Raw genomic sequence first — 24,475 nt, forward strand, 5'->3', positions numbered from 1 at the left:
AAGTATTGGCTATTATTTTTACATTTATCAATATATAGCATATAATTTTATATTGTAGTATTAAAACCCCTTAGTCTGGTTGTAAGTTCTGTATTATCCCTTTATTACACATGTAGGTACTGTCTTTTTTTTTTTTAAGATTTTTTTTTATTGGGGAACAGTGTGTATGTACTTCCAGGATTTTTTCCAAGTCAAGTTGTTGTCCTTTCAATCGTAGTTGTGGAGGGTGCCGCTCAGCTCCAGGTCCATTTGCTGTTGTTAGTTGCAGGGGGCGCAGCCCACCATCCCTTGTGGGAGTTGTACCAGCAACCTTGTTGAGAGGTCTCACTCCAACCAAGTGAGCCATCCGGGAGCTCAGCGGCAGCTCAGCTCAAGGTGATCTGTTCAATCTTAGTTGCAGGGGGCGGAGACCACCATCCCTTGCGGGAGTCAAGAAGTCCAACCAGCAACCTTGTGGTTGAGAGCCCACTGGCCCATGTGGGAATCGAACCGGCAGCCTTCGGAGTTAGGAGCATGAAGCTCCAACCACCTGAGCTACAAGGCCATCCCTGTGGGTACTGTCTTAAAGAGTTTAAATAACTTGATGAATTCATCAGGATCCTTTCAGTTACATGTATCAAATCAATCAAAATGCTTTGAATTTTTAAAAAAAATCAGGGCATGGGGTGGCAGAATTGAGCAACTTGAATAGCTAAAAATTCCAGAGGTAGAATCCAGGCAGGGTCTGTATTCATGGGGTTCAAATGATTGTATTAGGACATGTGTTCTTTCTGTATCATTTCTTCTGGGAGGACAGCCACATCCCTTGGCTTTACCCCACTCCTTTTGCTAACTCCCAGCTGAACAGAGGGATAAAGTCAATTCCTATATCAGGACCCACAAAATGGCAGCCACACCACAACACAATTCCAAACCTAAGTCACCTGCATTTGTGAGGGAGTAAACACACACACACACCAGTATCAATCTTCCTACTCAGCTAGCTTACCTTACCCAAGAAAACAGGACCTACTAGCCTGATAAAGAAATCCCAGCCCTGTTTCTTCTCTAATGCTCTGTAGAATTCCCCTTGCCCCAAATCCCTTGGGAACAGTTTCACTGCTTGTGAGGCACAGTACTCCCCCAACTCATGGATTATTTTTTCTTAATAAGGCACATCAAACCCGTTACTAAATTATTTAGTTTGCATTTGACAAGAGGCTCTCTCTCCCCCACAGTTTCACAAGCTCAGGGCATATCAGCAAAAGCCTGACTTGGATGCTTTGTCTGTTTTTGAGCCAAGTACAGGTTATTTAGCCTGGATCACGTGACCATCTTTCCAACTGGGGATGAGGCTAGACCACAGGATCCACATCCTCTTGTCTCAGAAGGAGGGCCCAAAACTCAGGGTTCTGCAACAGCAAGAAGAGAAGAGGAGTGATGATAGGAATGAAAACAACAGATGTTGACCACATTTGCATAGGATCACCCAGGTTTTCAGTAATAAAATCATTCCTCAAAACAAGTTCTGTTTGCCTTGGAAGGTGCCCTTCTGTGCTCCCAAATACTTCTTGAAATTAAACATTTTTGCTGTCCACTATGTACTAATCAAGGTCCGAGGTCCTAGAAAGGTAAAGCTACATAAGACATACTCCTGCCCGGAGGAGCTTTGTTTAATGGTGGAGACAAGAGTAAAGATTAAATAACAGCACCATGATTAAGGTGCTCAGGAAGAGGCATGAAGCCCTCATTAGCAGCAATTAGAAGTACTTCCTGTATGATCATTAATCACCAACCCACTCTCCTGAACTCCAGGATCTTTGCCTTTCCTTTGCCAAGGAGCACCAGGGGAGAGAATATGTTAACACAAAAGATTTATGTCCTAGAGGAAGGAGAAATTGTCCTTAGTTATTCTAATTTAACTGAAGGAAAAATTGTTGATGGACAATTTCAGGGAAGTTAATGTACTAGATAGACAAAAATAGGAAAAATTATAAAAGCACATGAAGTGTATGAAAAACATGCTACAGGGTTGCATTTGCATAGATATTCTCCAAATGTAAATATCTCGATCCTGAAACACCCTGAATTTTTCTCCAAAAAAAATGTTCCTAATGCTTCAAAGAGAAGCTGAGTTCATTCACAAAGGCATAAAAACAAATTTATTTTCCTTTGGCACTCAATAGTGAAATTGTTCATTTAATATAAAAATGACACATTGGGTGAAACTGGCTCCATCTGGATCAACTAGGGAGCTGACAATGAAGCTTCGCTGAGCTCCAGTCAGAATTCTGCATTTGACATTAAAACGCTGTGCTTGGTTTGAAAGACAGACTGAACAGAAAATCTAGTAAACAGCACAGACTTTTTCATTCATTTCAAGTAAATTTTGTGAATTTATAATAAAAAATAAACACAAGATGAATGGCACACAGCCATTCCCTAGTTAAATTTGTGAGATAAAGGAAATAATGCAATAGTGATACTATCCATCTGATTGGAGTTAAATGAAGAGTCTGACACAAACAGATGAAAACTATTCTGGCATTTTATGGAACTTGAGTTATTTGTAAGACCATATGCTGTAAATTCTAAGGCTGTTAGGGTTGTTCAGCACTGTTGAGGTTTAAACTAGTCATAATACGCTTATTTAGCTACTGTACTGGCCTGGCAAATTCTCTAGGAAAGCAGCACTCCTCTGTTCAATAGCATCCACCTATCAGTCGTCTCATTTTACACAATCTGTCATGGACATCTGCTAAGATAAATTTTTGACTAAAAGAAAGCATCAAAACAGTCAGAACTCAACTGACTATGCAAAGAGGAACACAAGAAATTTAAAAATCAACTCTATATACTTTGATCATAAACAATAAAAAGCATACTTGTATTTAGTATCGAACCTAAAAACAGAGTAAGGTTTAGCATTTCACAAATTGGCTGATATATCCAATTAAGTAGCTGATTATTTTAGAAGTAGATAGATGTTATAGGCTGAATATTTGCATACCCCCAAAAATCTATATGTTGAAGCCCTAACCTCCAGTGTGGCTGTATTTGTAGTAAGAAAATAAGGATAAATTGGATTTGTAAGGGTGGGACCTTGATCCAATAGAATTAGTGTCCATATAAGAAGAGATACCAGAGAGCTCACACTCTCTGCGAACTGTCAAAAGAAAGGCCATGTGAGGAGAAAGCAGCTATCTGCAAGCCAGGAAAGAAAGTTCTCACCAGGAATCCAACCCTACCAGAACTTTGATCTTGAACTTGCCAGTCTCCAGAACTGTGAAAAAATAAATTTCTTTTTAAACCACCCAGCCTATGGTATTTTGTTATGGCAGCCCAAGCTGACTAATACAATAGATAAGGTCATGTTCATATATATGACTATTATATAGGCCTATATATATATAGTAATGAATGGATATTATAGATCTTATGAAACATCTATTACTCAATGGATCGATTTATAGTGACAATTATTTTCCATATGTACCATCCTAGTAGCCCTTATAATAAATAGAAATAATATTTGCCTACTAGAAATTTCCCTCACTCTTTCTACCTGAGGATTCTGCCATCCCTTAGTTTATCATCCTATCTAGCAATGAAGTACTTGCAATTTTTAACGTGCATGGTATTTTATAACTTCATATGGTTGAGCCTAATATTCTCTCTACTTAGAATTCCCTTCTGCCTTTTGTAAAAGTATTAAACTTCTAATCTCCCATTATTCAAGTTGTGTTATAGTCACATTCTTTGTGAAGCCTAGTCTTGAAAGGCAAAATAAATCCTCTTTCCTCTGAGCCACCAGTGTATCTTGTACATAATTTAATCAATATAACTAGACAATATACATAAGACTTATAAAAGGAGAGGGTTGGAAGAATAAGAGTTTGTCAGAGTTAGCACTGATGGGCAATATTTCTTAGATGTTATTAAGAAAGAAAATGTTTCTAACGTATGGAAGGACAGGGTGATGTCAATATTCAGGTGTCATCCAGAGATAGAATAGCGAAAATTATATTTATTTTTTAATGAGTCTAATCCACATGAATTTTGTAATCATCTAGGAGTGGGTGGAGATGAGCAGTACGAGCTGGAACCCAGTGTTCAGTAACCCATGGGAATGATGGGGAAGTCGTTAGGGTTACCAGATTATAGGACAAGAAGAGTTATCATTGGGTGAGTAGTATGAGCTTTAAGAGAATGAGCCTGCATATGGAGATGAGAGAGCAATCCAGAATTAGGAGTAAAATGGTCCAGATTAGCAGAGGTCGCCAGATGGGTGGAAATATATCACCAACACTATTACTTGTGATTCCTCAGTTACCGAAACTAGAAATCTTGGAGTCATATTTGAGTATTACCACTCATTTGGTACAATCAGGCCATGCTGTAGTTATTATGCTTTTTACATATTTTTTAAAATCCTACTCTTCTCTTTATCCCCAAGACCCTTGTTTTTGTTGTTAAATTATAATCACTACAATATTGTATATCATTGGTTTGTCTTTCAAGATCCACTCTCTTGCCTTCTCCACCTGGCACGGTGCCCTGGGAGGCTCTGCACCCTGGTTTCAGATTCGGTTTGGCCAATGGAGAGCCTTAGCAAGAGATTGGGATAAGGGAAGAGAGTGAGGTTGTGGAATTTAATTTCCTGGTTCCCTCCCATGAGGTTTTTAAGGATGGCTGTATTTTGACAGAAGGTCACTGCTCCTTTAGAAGCCACCCACTTTGCATGTCTCACTCTGTCCAGGTTCCTATAACCTTCCCCCCCACTCCCCCCCCCCCACACACACATTCTGTGTCCATCCCTCGGGAATTAATCCCTGCGTATACCATCTTTGGTTTATCCTAGGTTGAGTGCGCCATCTGTTGGAATCCTGACAGTATGAACTCTTTGCACATTTTAGTTCTATTATCGTACCTTCCACATTTCAAAAGGAAAATCTGATTATGTCATTCTCCAAACTACAAATTCTCCTAGGAGAACTAAATTTCTTTAAAATGGTTTATAAGACCATTTAAGCCAAACCTGTGTGGCAAGAGCCTCACCTCTTGCCATATTTGCAGAGGGACTCTACACTCAAGCCGCAGCCCTTCCTGTCTCTGCTTTTGCATAAACTGTGTCCTATGTATGAAATGCCATTCTCCTTCTAAGTTCACATAAAACATCTCTATTCATTATCCAAAAACAAATTTCATGGGGGGAGGATATTTCCTAACTTACCTGAAGCAATTAGTAACTATTGACTATAATGCTATGGCAAATTGTACCTGCTTTTATTGCACTGAAAATAACACTGTACTTTCATGATTAATTGGCAGATCTTCCTAGGGTCACTAGACTGTACGCTTTTTAGAGAAAGCAATGTAGGCTTTAAAATCATTATAGCTTTTTGTATCTTGATATATCTTATTCAATGTCCGCCATAAAGTAGATGCTCAATAAAATATATGGAATAAATATGCCAGCCTATAAGGTATTACATCTAGAGATCTCATATCTGGTTAAAAGGTGAGATGATCCATTTGGGACAGCTTTCGTTCTATTTATTTATTTATTTTATTCTATTTATCAGCTAAATTAGTTTAGCTGATGTGTCGTCTGGCCGGGCAGATGTCCTCCTCCACTTCCAATCACTTATTCCATATACGTCAATCCTAAAACTCCAAACTCAGTAGAAGAGTTGATATGAGTAGATGTTGATATTGAATGTTTACACTGAAAATTAAATTTCATAATCATTCATTAGGGATAAACTTCATTCCATTTTTCTTCAAAACAAATAACCATGCATTTTACTTAGGAGACATTTAATAATTAGTTTTTAGATGGGCAGTAAAACATTCATGCCTTTTGACTATAGTTCAGTCATTGAAATATATATTGTTAGGTGTAATTAAATGACAAGACAAATTCAATTTATTCAATTAGAACAAAAGTAGTAAAATATTATATATCACATAGATAATTTAGACCTAAAAAATTAAATGGAAACCATCTTTTCTAAATCTATGATCCTATGTGCCTTTCATTTAATAAATTACCAAAAAGTAATAGGTAAAATAAAATACAAACTTTTATTAGGATTTCTAACTCAGCCCTTTGTCACTCTGCTTAGTTTAATAAACAAACTTAATAAACTAAAGAGGTATGCTTTCATTTTCTTTCCTGCACAGATGAAGCTTTAAAATAAAGTTTCCTACCCTCTGTTAAGCTTTCAAGGAGGCATCTGTGCCTCTGTAACTAAGCTGCTAAGAGACTAAGTCATGTATTTTTCAGCTGAAAACTTCAATCTGGATTTCTCCATTGTTTCATTCATGTAAGAGTCTGTGGCAGCCCTGGCAGCCCTGCTCTGGTGAAGGAGGATGGTGAAACAGAAGCTTTTAGATGTGTTGAAGTTGATCTAAGTCCAGACCATTAGGTTGTTCACACATTTTTCCCTAACATAGGTTTTTATGAAAGGTTGGTCCACCAGAAATGGAGAATCTTTCTTTTCAAGAACTAGTAATACTTAAGGAAGGTCAGAGAATGAAGACTAAAATGTAAATCACAAATTCAGCACTGAGGATACCTGTTTAAGGAATGTCATAGAATTCTTGTCATTATTTGCTCCTGAGGACAAACACAATATTAAGGATAAATTACTAATAAACTTGCTAAGCTTGAACAGAAAAATGACCGATCAACTCAAAAACTACTTTCTGGCACAGGTATATCTAAACATAACCAACAAAGTTTCATTTTAGAGATTATTTAAACCAAGTTTTCCCAATGAATTAATATTAAATACATTAGTTTTCTTTTTAAGGAATACCTATGGGGATTCCTTGTGAAAAAGCAATTATTTAGTAAAGCATATACATGGGTCCTAATGTATCTGAATAGAAATTTAGATTTGCACATTCAGTAATGAGATTACCTCAACTGACAACTATAGACTACTTTGGCCACTTGGCCCATTTAAACTGGCATTAAGGCAAAGATAGTATTCTTATGTCATCACCAGTCTTCATAGCCATCTAGTCCTAACCTGTTCACACATGGGAAAAAAATGGAGTGTATTTGCTTCCCAGGGTGGATCTTAAGCAGTACCTCCCGAAGCATTAGATTACAACAGTAAACTGGAGACAAAATAATCTGCCTAATCTGTGTCTATTTTGTAAGACATTTTTATAGCAAATTTTGATTAATATACCAACTCTTTCAAGAAATTGTGTTTATCAAATGAGGTAAGCTCTGTAAGCAAAGAAGGGTACAAGTTTCAGTCCCAGAAATGCCTAATTTTTTAAACGAGTTCTGAATGTGTATGCTTTTGCGTCTTTAATATCTCATAATAAATATTTTCATGTTTAGATGGCTGCATAATGTTGCATTATATTGAGGAACCACAGTTATAGAGCCACCTCCTTAGATTATTTAAAACTTAAAACAATAGTGTAAGTAATGCTGCAATGGTCACATTTATTCATATACATGTTTTGTTTTTATCTTTACTCTCTCTCTCTCTCTCTCTCTCTCTCTCTCTCTCTCTCTCTCTCTCTCTCTCTCTCCATATATATATATATACTCAAGCATGTTATTTTGAAAGAGCAACAAATTTTAATCTGCCCAGCTATGTTTTATGCATTGGAAAGGCTAAAGTGGTCTCAGTGCCATAACAATGGTTGGTATACACCATGCTCACTGTGCTGTAATTGCAGCCACCAGCATTGGGAGATTATCATTTGAAATTTGATCTTGCTAAATCGGTATATATGAAATAGTGCCTTAAGATAGCAAGTCTTTTATTCCCTATATGCTTTTAGCCATTCTTACTGCAAAGTGTCATGCTATCAAACATCTGGACTTGTAGATAATTTATTCCAGGAAGATATTCCATTGATTTCATCAAGTAACACTGAAACTTTGTAATGAAAAGCACTGTGCTTCCCTCATAAGCATTCACTCTATAGGCAGCCAGAGACACCAACAGGTTTTGTCTTGGTAACTTCAGAGAACTGAAGAATACAACAGTGCCTGATGCAGGATGGACAAATAAATTAACTATTTTAAGGATATATTAGAGACCTTTTTGAGTTCTCCAAATTTATGCTTATACAATAACATGAATAGTATAAGGACTTAAAAAATTCTTAGCCAAGGCATTATATGCACTCAGAGAAAAACAAACAGGTAGTTTTGTTTTATCATATGTACTTTTTTCTTTCCTTGCATAGATTTAACAAAGTCTGTACAGGACATAATCTAAGGAAATTCCTCTCCTTGATTTTTACAAGTCAGAGTGCCCACTTGCAGCTTCATAGATTTCTCACTTTCTATTACTGACAGTGGTCTACACATACACAAACACAGTATTATATATAATTCTTATTATATTATTAGGATTACTAGGTAAACTAAATGAATTAGAGATGGACACATCAAAATTAAAATTGTAAATGCTGTGCAAATGGCTAGGCTCTATAGTAAGTTAATTGATTCAAAATAAAACTTCAGCAAGATTATAAATTGCATATGCAATGGATTTACCAATAATTAATATTTAAAAATAGTTATTCAATTTTTGAAAATCAAAATTCTGTACTTTGAAAATAGCCTGTTTTGCAAGAATGATTCTTAGCCTGAAATGCCTGAAATGTGAAAATCTATTTTGTTTAAGAAAAAATTTCGCTTGTGCTAGCTAATGTTGAATAGTTTTGTTAAGCTAAAACTTCTCAATTTGCAGAGTTTTTTTTGTTTTGTTTTGTTTTTAATTTAAGCTGTATAGTGATGTATTTGTCCTTCTGTTACTAGGCTCCTAATTTCTCTGACCAGACGCTACTATAGTGACCCCAGACATAGTCTATATATATATACCAGTTTACATATGACTATGGATATACACACACACCCTCTATAGTGTTAATACATGGTATACACCTTTTTCTGCCCTTATCTTATTTTTAAAGTTTTTTATTTTAAAAATGTATCTTGGAAATGATTTCATATCTGTCTTATTATTTTCATCAGCTGTACAGTGTTACCTTGTATTGTTACATTCCAGTCTTTCACTAATATAAAAATGCAGTAAGAGATATTCTTATAAATTTATCATAACATAACTGAGAATATTTTTTAAATAACTTTCTTAAATTGAGTCGTATCAAAGGATGGGTGCATTTTTATTGATAATTATTATGAAATTTCCTTCCAAAGAGTTGACCAATGTTCCTTTCTAACAAAGAATGTGAAAATTGCACAATCCAAACAGCACTGAAGTTTTCAAACATTACTTTCAAACATTACCTTTGTCAATCGTGTAGGGCAAAAATAACTCCACATTGTTGTTTTGATTTACAGTTTCATTAAGAGTGAGGTTGAGCATTTCACATGCATTTGCAGTGAACTGCCTGTTAATGTACTTTATTTTCCATTGTTTGTTGGTACTTTTACTGATTTTATGTGCTTTTTAATATATTATAAAACTCTGCCTTGCTTTTTGTGAAATATGTGCTTTTTGAAAAACATAATAGGCTTGTTATTTGTTTATAATACACCTTTTATAGTGACATTAAAATTTTTAAGTGGTCAAATTTATTAATATTTTAGTAATTTAAGATCTGGAGTCATGCTTAGACCTTTGTACTAACAATTATTTATTTAAATTAATCTTTTAAAGGTAGTTTAAAACTTTTTTAAGAAATGTAAATCTTTGATTCTTCTGGAATTTTCATCGTTAAGTGAATATGGAAGAAATCCAGCTTGTTTTATAGCCATTTCCCAGAAAGAGTTATTACACTGCCTTAAGACCATTTATTGATTAATCAATATTTCCCCCATTGATCAGAAACTATCAGATACTAATTATTTATGTCTGTGACTAATTGTTTAATTTTGAAGTTCTCACTTCTGTCTGTATATTCATGCCTCAATTGCTTTTTGTTTCTTTTTAATTCTGGTGGCTTTCTGCAGTAATAGAGTTAGTCTTTCCTTTTATTTTTTCCTCCATAGAACACGTGTTCCATATTTTTATATGAAGTTTAATCTTCCTTCATCAACTTAAATTTTTGTTATTTTATTAGGGTTAAAGGAAATTTAAGTATTAATCTAGAGAAACTTGGCATCATTTTATAATTGAGATATTCTGTTCAGTAGCATTCTATAGAATAAATATATATTTAGAATAAATAATAATTATATTTGCATTTTCAAAAGTTATATTTTGCACAGATCTTGTAAATCTTATTTCTAAAAATTTTGCTTTTCTTACTACTGTAAATATTTTCCAAATATATTTTCTAAATTTTTAAAAAATTTTGATTAGCTAATTTTGTAACCTGTGATGCTACTAAGTTATGTTGTTGTTATAATACATTTTTATGAAATTTTTAAGTACACAATCATTATTTCCAAATGATGATAATTTAGACTTTCCCTAACAACTCTTTTTTATTCTTTGGATTCAATAAACTTCTTGGGTTGTGTATGATTTTCTTCAAAATTAGACAATTTTGACTATTATTTTTCAATTATTTTTTTCTGCTTATAGCCTCCTCCCCCTTTTTCTGGGTATCCAATTGCATGGTGGTAAATTGATTGATATTTATTCATAGGTCATGGATGTTCTTCAGTATTTTTCAGTCTGTTTTCTTTCTGTGTGGTCAGGAGCTCAGCTGTGCTAGGGAAGAGACAGCTAAGCTACCATATGTTAGGGTGGCTGATTAAATCAACCAGCCCCGAATAAATGAGTTAAACCTTTAATTACTTACAGTGATAGCATAAGCAAGAGGCTAAAATTGGAGAAAGTACCTACTTCCCTGGTTCCATTATCCTCCATGGACACATCCAGTAGGGCGTCAGGATAATGAGTGCAGAGGCGATGGAGTCTTCTCCACTGTTACAGGAGCCCAGAACAAAAGGCTCTGGAAGTTTTGTGGACACTGGAGTCACAGAAAGGGTGAGAGGGAAGGGCTAGAGTGGAAATATCAGAATGTGGGAAAATGTCTTTAAGGTTTGCCTCTGCCCACCCCGCATGTCCCCCATAAGGAGGCCTTAGCAGAGGTACTTGAAGAAGGCCCTGCTCAAGGCCGCAGATAAAGAAACCTAGGAATGAAGGTACCAGGGCTAGGAATACAAGCATACAAAGAGGGTGGCGGGCCAGTGGGGCCCGAGTCCTTAATCCTGACTCCGTCCAAAGACTGTAAGGCACTGGCTGTGCACCAAGTCTGGTGTGGGGAAGGCAGCTTGCCCCGTGAGGCCTGTCAGGAAAAGCTTTGTAATGACCTATGGTCAGGCCTGAATAATCACACGTAGGTTTTTCACCAGGAGCCACACTAGAAATAGAAACTCCGATGGTTTCTATTTCTTCAACTTCACTGACTTTATTTTTATTTTATGACTGCAGTGTCTAAGTCAGTGTATTTTTCATTTCAAATGTAGTGTTTTTATCTCCAGAAATTACATTTGTGTCTTTGGAAATATCTTCTATTTTTCTCATCATGCTCATGTCTTCCTCTATTTTCTTGAACATATAGAGCGTATGTCCAATAGCTGTTTTAATACCTTCCTGTCTGTGTGCCGTATCTACCATCTCTGTCATTTCATGGGTGATTCTTATTACTAAATTTTCTCCTAATTATAAAATATATTTTCTTGCTTCTTTGCCTATCTGGTAATTTTGTATTGGATGCCACAGATTGTGTTTTTTACTTTGATTGCTGGGTTTTGTCGTAGTCTTTAAAATTGTTTTGAGTTTTGTTTTGGCAAGTAGTTAAGAAAAATCAGTAAAAACCTTTTGAGGGTCCCTCTAAAAGCATTGTCAGGGCAGGTACAAAGTAACCATGGAGGGTTAACTTGGCCCCACTATAAGGGTGATGCCCTGCTGAGGATTTTACCTGATGCACATGTATTACAATATCTTTGCACTGTCGAGCACAAACTATTCCTAGGTCTGTGTGACTTAAAAGGTCCCCTCTGCAAATCTCCAGAGCTCTGTCTCTCTCTCTCCATGCTGTCATTTCCCCTAGTACTGTAAGCCATAAAATGTAACTGTATTGACCTCCCTGAACTCTGATCTCTGCCTAGTTATGCCAGTGAGACCACAGGCATCTGTTTAGCTTCTTCCTCCCTGCACTGCAACCTGACCGTTGACTCCAAGCAGAAAGCTAGTCAAATCATCATTCCCCTTATTGTAGGAATCACATTCCTGAGTACTGCCTCTTATTTGGGGTCTGAAAACTGTACTTCTATATATTTTGTCTGTTTTTCCAGTTATATGAAGTACATGTTATTTTCTATTGCTGTGTAGTAAATTGCCACAAACTAAGCAGCATAAAACAATACACACATTTATTATTTTACAGTTTCCTGGGGTCCAGAGTCCAGGTGTGGCATAATTGAGTCTTCTGTTAGGGTCTCACAAGTTTGAAATCAAGGTGTTGGCAAGAGTGAATTCTTTTCTGGACTTCAGAGTCGTCTTACAGGCTTCAGTGTTTGATGGAAAAATTAATCTTGGAGCTGTAGGTCTAAAGCATCCATTTTCTTGCCAATTCTCACCCAGGGGCTGCTCTTAGCTCCTAGAGGCCAAGAGCAGTTCCTTGCACTCTTATAACATGGCAGCTAACTACATTTAGGCCAGCTTTTTAAAGTCAGGCACAGTCAGAACAATCTCTTTTTTTTATTAATTCAGGATCATTTGATTGGGGATTTTAACTATGTCTGCAAAATCCCTTTACCTTTGTCGTATTCTTTTGGCTAGAAGCAGATCGCAGGTCCACCCTGTACTCAAAAGAAGAAAAATATACAAGGATACGACTTATTAGGGATAATCTTATGGTATGTCTTCCATAGGACTTCAGGGTCAATTTTGTCTTTATTACTTTATCTTGGTCAGAAGTGGAAATCTTCTTTTCTAATTTTAATTATTTCATATTTTCTGAATCTGCAAGTATAGCCCTCAAAATATTAAATAAGGTCATATTAGATGTTCTTTTGTTGCGAATTTTAAGGGAATTTTTCCTAATATTCATTATGAAACATTTGTCATGACATATTAAAAAATTACTTATATATCTTTATATTATGAAGAATGCACATTAAAAGTGTATGCTGAATGTTAGCAAATGTACGTACGTATCAGTGGAGAAGATTCTATGATTTTTCTCTTTTGGTCTACTCACAAGCTGAATTAGCTTTTATTAGTTTCATGTGTACAAAACAACATAATGTTAGACATTTACACCCCTCACAAAGTGATAACCTCCCCAATCTACTACCCCTCTGACATCGTGCATAGCTATTACAATACCATTGACTATATATTCCCTATGCTGTACTTTACATCCTGTGATAATATACATGTATATGTGTGTATCTATCTATAGATATAGATACAGATTAATTATAGTTGACATTCAATATTATTTTATATTAGTTTCAGATGTACAATGCAGTGGTAAGCATGTATGTAATTTATGAAGTGATCCACCCCAATAAGCCTAGTACCCATCCGATACCATATATAGTTTTTACATTACTGACTATATTCCCCATACTGTATTTCACATCACTGTGACTATTTTCTGACCACCAATTTGCACTTCCTAATCCTCTCACTTTTCTCACCCATCTGCCAACCCATCCTCCTATTTAGCAAACATCAGTTTGTTCTCTTTTTCTATGAGTCTATTTCTGTTTTGTTTGTTCATTTATTCTGTTCTTTAGGTTCCACATATAACTGAGATCATATGGTATTTGCCTTTCTCAGTCTGACTTATTTCACTTAGCACAATATCCTATAGGTTCATCCATGTTGTTGCAGATGGTAAGATTTCATTCTTTTTATGGCAGAGTAATACTCCATTGTATAAATGTACTATGATTTCTTTATCCAGTTGTCTATTGATGGGCATTTCAGTTGTTTCCATGTCTTGGCTATGTGATCCTCTGCTTCACCTAATCTGCTGTTGATTCCTTCTCGTGTATTCTTCATTTCAGTTATTGTATTCTTTATTTCTGGTTAGTATTCTTTTTTTATGGTTTTATGTCCTTCTTCATGCTTACTATCTCATTGTTGAAATTCTCATTAGTTCTTTAAGCATTTTTACAGTGTTTTAAATTGTGTCTCTTGCAGTTTGGTTGCCTCCATTTCATTTAGTTCTATTTCTGGAGTTTTCTCCTTTGTATATTTGGGACATGTTTCTTTGTTTCCTCATTCTGGCTGCCTCTCTGCGTTTGCTTCTACACATTAGGTAGATCTCCCATGTCTCTCAGTCTTTGTTGGGTGGCCTGTGGCCTTATGTAATAGGTGTCCAGTGTGGTCCAGTCTCCCTGATTACCTCTGTGTGTGTTCCAGGAGTGTTCCTTGTGTGTGTTCTTCTGTTGTAGTTGAGCCTTGTTAACTTTTGGGTTGTCAGCAGGTAGGATTGACTCCCAGGCTGACTGGCTATGCCTGCAGCATATGAGCTGCTGTGTTGGGGCTGACACCTCAGAGGATGATTTGCCCTCATGGACTCTTGTGCCTGTTGAGAACTCCCCTTTGGAATTCCTCTTGTGGGGCTAACCAGGTGGTATGCTCTGTTGTGGTCTGAAGCCAGCCTCTGGGTGTGTTGTGTCTGGATCCGCTTGTGAGGGGCTCACATGCAGGCCAATTTCAGCCTTGCGTATGACCAGCCCATGGCTACCTGGTAGGAACCACAAAGCTATATGTGCTTGGCTGCTGCCTGTGCTGCACCTGGATGTGTATGGGGGTGGCCTCGCTGTGAACCGAGGCTGGCTGCCATTAGTATTGGGCCTGAGGCAGTGTACCAAAAGTTCCAGGGCCCCCCAGGCCTCTTGGCACCTGCTAGCTCCCTGACAGGCTCAGCAATTGAGAGAGCCTCCTTAGATGTGTGGGCCAGGCTGAGTGACTGGGTGTTGAGAGTGCCCTAGGTAATGCAGCATCAGCTGCGTGGGGTGATCTCCCAGGGAGTCTTGAGACACGGCTGGTGGTTTTTACAAAGTTAATGCAGATTCAATTCTTGCACCAGCACCTGGCCTGTGACCACTTCGGAAAGTGCCTTGAGAACACTAGAGCCAGCCACTACTCACCTCACGTCTTGTAAACCCCCGAGTGGTGCCCAAGAGAGACTGCAACCCAAGTTTTGGGTCACTGCCCATCACCAAAAGCTACCAGGGCTGCCTGGGGCTGTATGCTGCTATAAAAGGCTTCCATGACTTTGGGGGACAGGGCCGGGTGCTCAGTAGTCAAAAGGGTTCCAGGTGATACAGTGCTAGCTGTGCAGGGCAGGGATTCAGAGAGTCACTAAGGTGGTACACACATGCAGATTTTATTAGGTTGGTGCAAAAGTAATTGCGATTTTTGCAATTTTTAACCTTTTAAACTGCAATTACTTTTGCACCAATCTAATACCATACCAATGGGATCTCAGATTTGGGGCGTTGAGAGAGGGTTCCACATAGAAAAGGTAGTGTCCTCCTGAAGGCCTCACGTAAGGTGGGCTCCATGCAGGGATAATGGGTGCTGTCCCTCCAGCCCTCTTACCAAAGACACACAACTCAGTCTTTCTCCATATGTGTCTGGCACCTGTCAAGTAGATGCTCCTATAACAGAGACCAGGTAAATGTTTGCAAGCGAGTGAATCTTTGTGTGGGCTCTCAAATTGGCATTTGGGTTTCTAGCCTCCTCCATCTCACCAAGATGGGCAGACAGAGTCCTTGCTGATTTTTACTACCAGATGTTGTAGGAACTCCCATTCCTAGCATAAGACCCCTGGGCTGGGGAGCCTGGTGTGGGGCTGGGATGCCTCTCTCTTCCCTCCTCCAGGGGAACCTCCAAGGTGTCCCTTCCAGTGTTCAGCCACTATTTGTGGTTTTGGGGTCAGCTCATCTCGCAATTTTGCCCCTCCTATCAATCTCAACATGGCCTCTTTTTTATATCCTTAGTTATTGGGGTTCTGTTCAGCTGGTCTTTAGCTGATTCCTGAGGTTGATTGCTCTATAATTCATTTGTAATTTTGGTGTGATCCTGGGATGCAGCAGGCATAGTGTTTACCTAATCTGCCATCTTGAACCTTCTCCCCTCCTCACTAGAAATTGAATTATTGATGCTGAAGTATATTTTCATTTTTACAATTAACCTTATTTGGTTATAGTATATGATTTTTTTCTTTGTATTTTCTTTAGATTTTTTTAATTAAGTGAAATTATTCTTTAGTTTTATTATTTTTAAATTTTTATATTAAAGATATGTCTTCATTAAATAATTGGGAAGTTTATTTCTTGTTATGCTCTGGAATGGTTTAAACAGTCTCATAAATTTTGTTTTCCTTAAATATTTTATAGAATTTATCATATCTGGCACTTTGAGAGGAAATGCAATTATTTGATTATTTTAGCAATTTCCTTTATAAAAATTGGTCCTAATTTCTATCTCTTCTGTAGTCAGCTTTATTTATTAATACTTACTAGAAAATCATCCTTTCATTTATATTTTCCAATATATTTTTATAGGACTTGGGAAAGTAATCATAGTTAATTCCCACTGTACCCTTTATCTCCTATATTGCTGTTTACTTTATATATTTATGTCCTTTTTAAATAAGTGTGCAAATCATTTATTTTGCTATTCATTAAAAAATACATTTCTTGGATTATTTAATAGTTGGTTTGATTATCTAGTTTTTATTTTTATTAATTTCATCTTTTGCTTATTTTAATTTTAATTTTTATGCATTTTAATTTTCTTTCTTGATTTGATGGTTTAATTCATTTGTCAAATATTTTCTTCATTAGTTAAGTGACTTTTAGTCTATATCTTTTCCCCCAAGCTCTGCTTTCATTGCATCACTATATCTTATAATTTTGTATTCACAGCTTCATATCGTTTTTTCTAAGAAATTTGCGATGTGTTATTTCCTCTTTGACACGTAGGAATTGTTATGGAGATAATTTTATTGTAATAATAATTATTTTCATGTTAAGAGGATAGAAATTTTATTATTTTTTAGAGTTTCTTTTTGTAATTTCTGGTTTAATATGAAATGTGATCTGGAAATGTTATCTGTCTACATTCTAGGTCTTATAATATACTGATGCTCATCTTATACCCAATATAGAATCAATATATGTGAATGTTCTATGAGCACTTGCAAAAAGTAACATTTTTTATGTATGCAAAATTTACTCATCCAAATTTAATTTTTAGAAACTAAGAATATATTCAATGTAATGCATAGTTAGAAATTTTAAAATATTAAGTTTGATGTATATAAATTCAAGAATTATGGTACACTGCTGTTTGTTTCGACTTTGACATAAATGGACTATATTATAAGGTCAAAAACAGTTTAAGTTTACAATCCCTTACCCATAGTAATGTAATTTAAAAGTGTTCTGGAAACTGAATTTTGTTTTGGATGAATTCATCCACCTGCAAAACATGACCAGAATAAAATGAGAAAGGTGGTTTCATTTTATTTATATTGCTTATTTTGAATAGTCATATGATTTGGTGCAAAAATACTAATGCAATTGACCATGGAGTGCTGCTGCAGGACCCGTCTGGGGAGTTAGGTAATACTGAGTAACATTAATATTCTGCCTTTCAGATATCGGAGCCACAGTAAGTTCCAAAATATCTGGCCCACAGAATTTCTGATAAGGGATTTTGGACCTGTCTTTTTCTTAGATTTCTTTCCTGTAGAACAAGTGCATATAATAAAAGTTTGTTATCTTTGATATTAGTAAGATATAGGCTGAGGTAAGACATATTTTTCAGAGTTAGAGTTTCTGAAAGTTCCTAGCACTTTTCCAACAAATGAACTCCCGTAAGCTTATTGTTGATCCTTCTCTATGTTATTTCCCTGAATTCCCCAGAATTGCCACACTAAATAGTACAAATATGTCTAAATGTACTGTCACCTCTATCCTAATTTTTAATACTCCAAACTTGTAAATTCTACTCAGTTATTCACACTTGCTGCCAACAGTCACCAAATGTCCCTTAAGCATTCAACATGCGTAGAGTAGTCCTAGGAGCTGAGTTCTTGGAGAGGGAAACAAATAGGAAATAAACAGCAGTATTACCGTTTGTGGATGGCATAATGGCAACTACAAAATGCCATGAAAAGAAACAGAAATAAGAAATCAGTTTGTCCAGAGCATGGAGGAAGACTGAGACAAGGAAAATTATGGAAAGACATTAGATATGGACCTTGGAAATTGGTAGACATTTTCTAATTAGTCAGTTGTAGGAAAGGTGTTGCTTGAAAAGGGAATAGCAATTGTGAGGCACAAAGGAATTTAGGGAGTAAAGGCTGAAGACAACTGGAAAGTTTACAATCAACATTGCTTGGAGATTGTAGGTCTTGCTAGAGACTTTTGTCTATCTCTCCATTTCCTGAAAAGAGGACTGACTCATCATCTGTCTCTCCCATGGCTTGCTGCAGATTCCAAGATATTATTGTATTGAATGTGTTTTGTAAATTATAAACAATGATACAAATGTTAAGTATTAGCTCCAGTGAGATCCAAGATAAATCCATAGACTTAACTACTGTATGTTATATAACCATCCTAGCTTTTTAAATTACAATCTCCTAAAAGTGATCTTTGAATAAAATTAGTAAACACTGATGGTAGTAATGTTAAATAGATGTGATAGTAGTGAAGCATTTTGGAAAGATAAAAAATTGTGCACACACAAAAGTCATCTTAATCTCATGTCACAAAAGAAAACCTGGTAGTTTTTTAAAAGTGAAGAGATTATTAATCATTTGCATTTTTTAATTGTACGTAGGCATTTTGCATTTCATCAATGCAAATTATCATTTTTTATCAATGATAAGAAATGTCTTTATGTACCTATTTACCTGTGTTATCAGTCTATTGAGATCATGTTTTTCTAAATGGTTCATTTGACATTATACAGTAAATTCCTATGTTTTATATTTCAGCACCTTTGTGCTCATTTCATCATTTTAGCTCATTAACAGAGTTGCTTTATCTGCTTTTTTATCTGTGTCTCAGGAAGAAAGTTCTTGGGTTATATTTGTCACGTAATGGAAACTACTTAATAACAGTTTATTTATAAAGGGAAAAAGATGAACACCAGGAAATTATTTTTGCCTCCCTTTGGCATTTCTATACACAGTATACTGCAAACTGTGTAGAAGTACGGACTTCCTTCTCGACTTTAAATTCTTAGTGTTAACCAGTGTTTGACAAACAAACAAACAAACAAAAAACATTCAATGAATGTTGAATGGATGAATAAATTCATGAAAGTAATTGTATTATAAAAGAAAATATTGATCATTTAATAGCAATAAAAAAAAACTCAAAAGTATAGAAAAAGTCAATTACCTGAATAATTTAACATATTCTTTCATCAGGTTAAAATAATAAAGATAATAATAACAAAGACACAGAGAAATTGGTGGATGTGACCACTTCTTATGAAAATTAAATTGAGCCAGACTTTGAGAAAACTTTCATTTTTAAAAACTACTTATATTCTTCTACTCCAAATTCTTTTTTTGGGAATCTATGCTAAAAAATAATCCAAACACTTTAAACAGCAATATATGTAAACAGGTATTAATTTCTAAAAGTTGAAAAATAAAGCAACTTAAATAACATCTAATAGAGAAATGTTGAGGTAAACCCTCGTACCCTTTTAGTGAAACATTTAGGCAGGCATAAAAAACATATATATTTAGGAATATCATGACCATATGAATAGCTCCTTATAATGTCAAGCAAAATTATTGGGAAACAAATCTAGGCATATGCTCTATTAAAGCATGAGCATATTATATGCATAGGGAAAAAAGATGAAAAAGATTGAAAATCAAATTTTCTTTGCTATTACTATGGGTAATTTTTTCAAATCTTCGAATTTTCTATGGTGGGTATATGACTGACTGTTGTCAATTTCCTTTCTATGACTGTTATCATCATCCACTCATTAATTGTGGAAAAATACTGAGTGTTTACTGTAAGCTAAACAATCTATTAGGCACTGAGAATGTAAAATTGAATATATTAAGCGTATGACTGTAGCTATCAATAAAATGCCATCTATGAGGGAAGTTTTCCCTGAATTTCAGCCTATATCTACAACCCTGCTAGCCTTTCCATATAGTGCATTTGGTCACTAATGAGCCTGCTGTGAGGAAGGTAGTGAAATAAAGTTTAAGAAGTTTATTTGTGGAGGTAAAGGAAAAGTCAAAAGAAAATTTAATAAACAGATGGCTTTTTCAGAAAGCTATCTGTGGGGAAGCCATCTGGTGGGGAAGGGAAATTTTTAAAGAAAAATAATTTAGGTGTTTCCATAAAATTATGAAAATATATACATTTCAGATACTTCATCTTTATAGTAGTCTCCTGGCAACAATCTGGACTTGTAATACTATACTACCCTAAAAATTTTCTCTGACTTCACTTTTCTTAATATAATTACAAATGTCATGGATTATCTCATGTTTCTTGAATTGAAAAGTGGTTGAATACTACTGAAATGATGATATGGCAGAAGCAAGAGCAGTATCTAAATGCCCTTTAATAAGCCATAAAGCAGATAATCTAAACTTGGGAACTGATTGTATTAGCAGCTTAACATGTTAGGAAAAGACATTAGTGTTGGAATTAAAAGACTGTGGTTGAGTCTGCAGTATTGCTGCTCAAAATGAGACCTTGGAAACGTCTCTTAAATTGCCTGTTTTAGTTTCTCTACTTGTTTATCAATGATAATACCTTTATTTACCTATTTACCTGTGTTATCAGTCTATTAATATCAGTTTGAAGATCAAATGAGAAATGTAAATGAAAACATTTTCTACATTGAAGTGGTATATAACATTTTATTTACTACAAGTACTGATTAGTAATCCTGATAACATCAAGATACCATATTTCATGAGCAATATGTCTTTGTCTGAAAGAAAAAGACCAAGAATATCTTAGCTTTTTTTTTACTCAGTTCCTTCTACAACTAAAGTTTTTAATAAACACTGTAGTTAAAGCAACCATAGGAAGAAGTTCAATAGTTAGAAAACTGACATGACTAAATTGGCTGTGCTACAAGTGATTTTGACTCACATAGAGACGACATCTCTTTATGTAGTCCGTTTTTACATTTGTGGTCCTAATTATGTAATAGATTTTATACTTTCAAATTGACAGACTATTAAAAGAAAGTGAAATGATTGGACACTGATGGAGAAATTGTCTAAAACTTATTCTTAATATTCTAAAGTGTGTCCAAATTTCAGGAACGGCCTTTTGAATCTGAGAACATAGTCTTTATAATTTATGATTTATTTTCATTTAAAACTTCATAATCAATTTTATTAAATGGGATTTTTAATTAAACAACTTTGATATCTATTGTATGAAAAAAAAAAAAGTGACCTCTCCAAGAGAGAACATGTGAACTTTCTTCTCTTTGGGACATCTAGTTAAAGAGCATAACTCCATAGACAAAAGAATAAATCAAATAATAGAGGAGTGGTAATGACATTTATCATTGCAAAAAGTCTACATTTAGAATGTTGAGGGGTTTGCATTTGTCAGTAAATCTCTATGGGAAAAAGGCAATTTCAGTATAGCACGTCTAATATTTATAGCATATGAGTTGGCACAAAAGTTGTTCTTTTTAGATCATTTTTAAAAATCTATTGGTTGATTCATGAATCCTTGGTATAAACCACTTGCCACAGTAAACACACATTATTCTTCCCCTTTATGAGTTTGACTAAATGGGCAGAAAGTCCAATCAGGGGTGTGTGTGTGTGTGTGTGTGTGTGTGTGTGTGTGTGTGTATGTATGTGTATTCACCCAACATAAACTTTAAAACATGAAGTTGTTTCTACTTGGTGACAGAAAGGGTGTTTCAGGGGAAATGGAAATATATGGAAATATCCAGATCCCATCATTCTGTTCTGCTTTCCCACTGTTCCTTCTCCAAGACACATACCTATATTAATTCAGTTGGGTCAAAGGAGTTACTGAATGATGTCTGGTCCTTACCTAGTCACATATATAACTTGCATTAAATGTTTATTAGTTGCCCCTGCCCCTATTATTTTTTTCTTTCTGTCTTTATTTTTTTTAATCTTTAGGAACCATGAAAAACGGAACCCATACAGGACTTGAAAACAATTTAGAACTGGCAAAGTTTATAAAATTGCTCCTAGCTAACTTATACACATTTAAGTGTTTCTTTAAAACACTCATTCGAAATGCTTTGTTTGTACCTCATCACATACAAGCTTGATTTTAACATTTTATTAATGTAACACTCTTTGTAAGGTTCTGTTACATAAACATTGTAAGTATCAATAACAATGAAAGAGCATCTGTTGTTCAATAAGCTCCTGCTAATATTCACCAACACTTCCTACCTTTATTAAGAAAAGCAAGGCAAGTTAATTGCAAAATGATTAACACTTTCAATTTTCAACACACTTAGAATACAGACCAAGTTTGGCATGTTTGATTTATAAGGTTCATATACTATTACCCATAATCATAAAATATCGCCTTCTGAGCAATACAAGAAGTCCTTTTATCTGTGTACATATAATAAGAGGTAGCGCTGCCAGCTAGTTGCGTTGTTTTAGATTGCAGATTAATAGCCTATAGACTTGGGACAGATGTTAAATCCTAATTTACCCTGGTGTGTATCTATTGTCTGTTTCCGGTGGAACGGGTTTTGCTCTGATCAATAAATGTATCTGCCTAGTTGTTCATCTTATTAGAGAGGTCAAAGCAGTGACAGAGGTACATCTGTTTTCATGTCAAATAATGTTGCAGGTAATGAATCCTCTCCAAGTAGATAAACAACACTCCTGCAATCGTCGTTCAGTCTTGCACTACAGAGTTGATCATGATTAAGCTGAGGTACGCGGGGAATTGGAAGTGTTGGCACATCCTAAAACATTTTTTACTCTAAAACTTATTTTCATCTCTGTGGTATTTTCAGTTCTTCAGTAGTGACCCGGTTGCATAATATGCATCTAAGAAGATGCTTGTTATATAATGCTTTTGCCTAAGTGGGAAAATGTAGCAGAAAGATTGTTCCAAAATGCAGCCAGTTTAAATTGTTTTCAGTTGCCTACGAAACAATAAAATCTAAATAGTACATGTATCATGCTAATAATTAATAAAAATGCCTAATGAGCACAATGCAAAAATGTATGTAAGTGTGAACATACATCCCTTGTTAATACTTGATGAATGGAATCCTAATATTGTACTCTTAATTGACTAAATGAGAGCAACCACAGTTTATAGGAAGGAGAGCACAAAGAGATGTCCAGACAAATTTTGAAAGTTTCTATATGGAAATTGAGTTGTTCAGAAAAAAAGCCATAGGAAGGTGATTTCTTGATTGATGGATGGATAGGGCAAGTTGTTTCTGTGTAGATTAAGTTATTGTATTTCATCAAGCCTATTTCCTGTAACAGAAGTGGAAGTGATGAATAGATTCAGTCACCCTGATTTGCAGTCACTTGCTGAATTGCTAGCTTTTATTTGAGCCTCCATTTTGGTATCGACTGACCTTGTAACCCTGTCATTTGAGGCAAGTCACTTGAGTCCGAGAGTCATCCATGTCTAGACTGGTAAAATAGACGAAACAACCCCTCACTAAACAGCCATCCTTGGGGACAGCATATTCTTCTGGCTATAGGACAAAGTGAAATCTTGCCAATTAGCAGAGTAATTGGCAACAACTGGTAGTAGATAAGCCATCAATGTCTGGGAGGTCTACAGAGGAGTAACTGCAATTGTCTAGAACGGTCCTCCTCATCCCCAACTTTGGGATTTTATGATCTAGTAAAATTCTAAAACTTTAGGGAAACATGATTATCAACTGACCTTTTCAACTGAAGGCTTATATAAATATCAAACACTTAATGCTAGTATTATTTGACAAATAAAAGGGCATTTCAAACTCAAGATTGGGAAGAACATAACTGAAAATCAAAATATATTAGGCAATGATTTTTCACTATAGTTTTCTTAACATATCTTTTCAGTATAGAAAACTTGATCATTCACTCACCCCAGATGATAGACAGGCATTTGGGAAACATCATTTCTGAGCACTAGCAAGGCCCTGCAATATAGATTCTTTTGTTGGCTAGCCTCTGGAGACGAAGGAAAATAGACCAGAATGCAGCATCCAGAAATCCAAAGTCAGCCCAGTGCCTTGGTTTCAAGGCTGGGGCTCATAGGCAGCCTCCCGGCCTTAGGAAAGTACTTTAGTCTCAGAGAAAAATAGGAGTTGGCCAGGTTACTGAGATCAGAATCAGATTTGAAGGGCAACATACTGATACCAAGTCTCAAGGGCAAAAGTAGAAAGTCAGTAATAACTATGTAGCAGCCCAGCTGATAGTACTGGCAGGAGAACAGGAACAAAAGAAAAGCTTAACCTTGAGTCTCCTGAGTTTCTGGATTAGTAATAATAGTCTTTATTGAGAGTGAAAGATACTTAATTTTCCT

General features: G+C 35.6%; 1 long non-coding RNA gene across 1 annotated transcript; it reads right to left on the minus strand.

The window, feature by feature from the left end:
• Positions 1–1,170: 1,170 nt before the first annotated feature.
• On the minus strand, positions 1,171–24,211 carry LOC148758360 (uncharacterized). Its single transcript, XR_016020981.1, has 2 exons — positions 24,036–24,211; positions 1,171–1,391 (listed from the first exon to the last, which is right to left on the minus strand). It is a non-coding gene; the product is annotated as an uncharacterized LOC148758360 (long non-coding RNA).
• Between the last annotated feature and the right edge of the window lie 264 nt (positions 24,212–24,475).

The sequence above is a fragment of the Rhinolophus sinicus genome, chromosome 4, assembly GCF_057876585.1.
Source record: "Rhinolophus sinicus isolate RSI-liver-muscle chromosome 4, RSI-T2T, whole genome shotgun sequence".
Taxonomy (NCBI): Eukaryota; Metazoa; Chordata; class Mammalia; order Chiroptera; family Rhinolophidae; genus Rhinolophus; species Rhinolophus sinicus.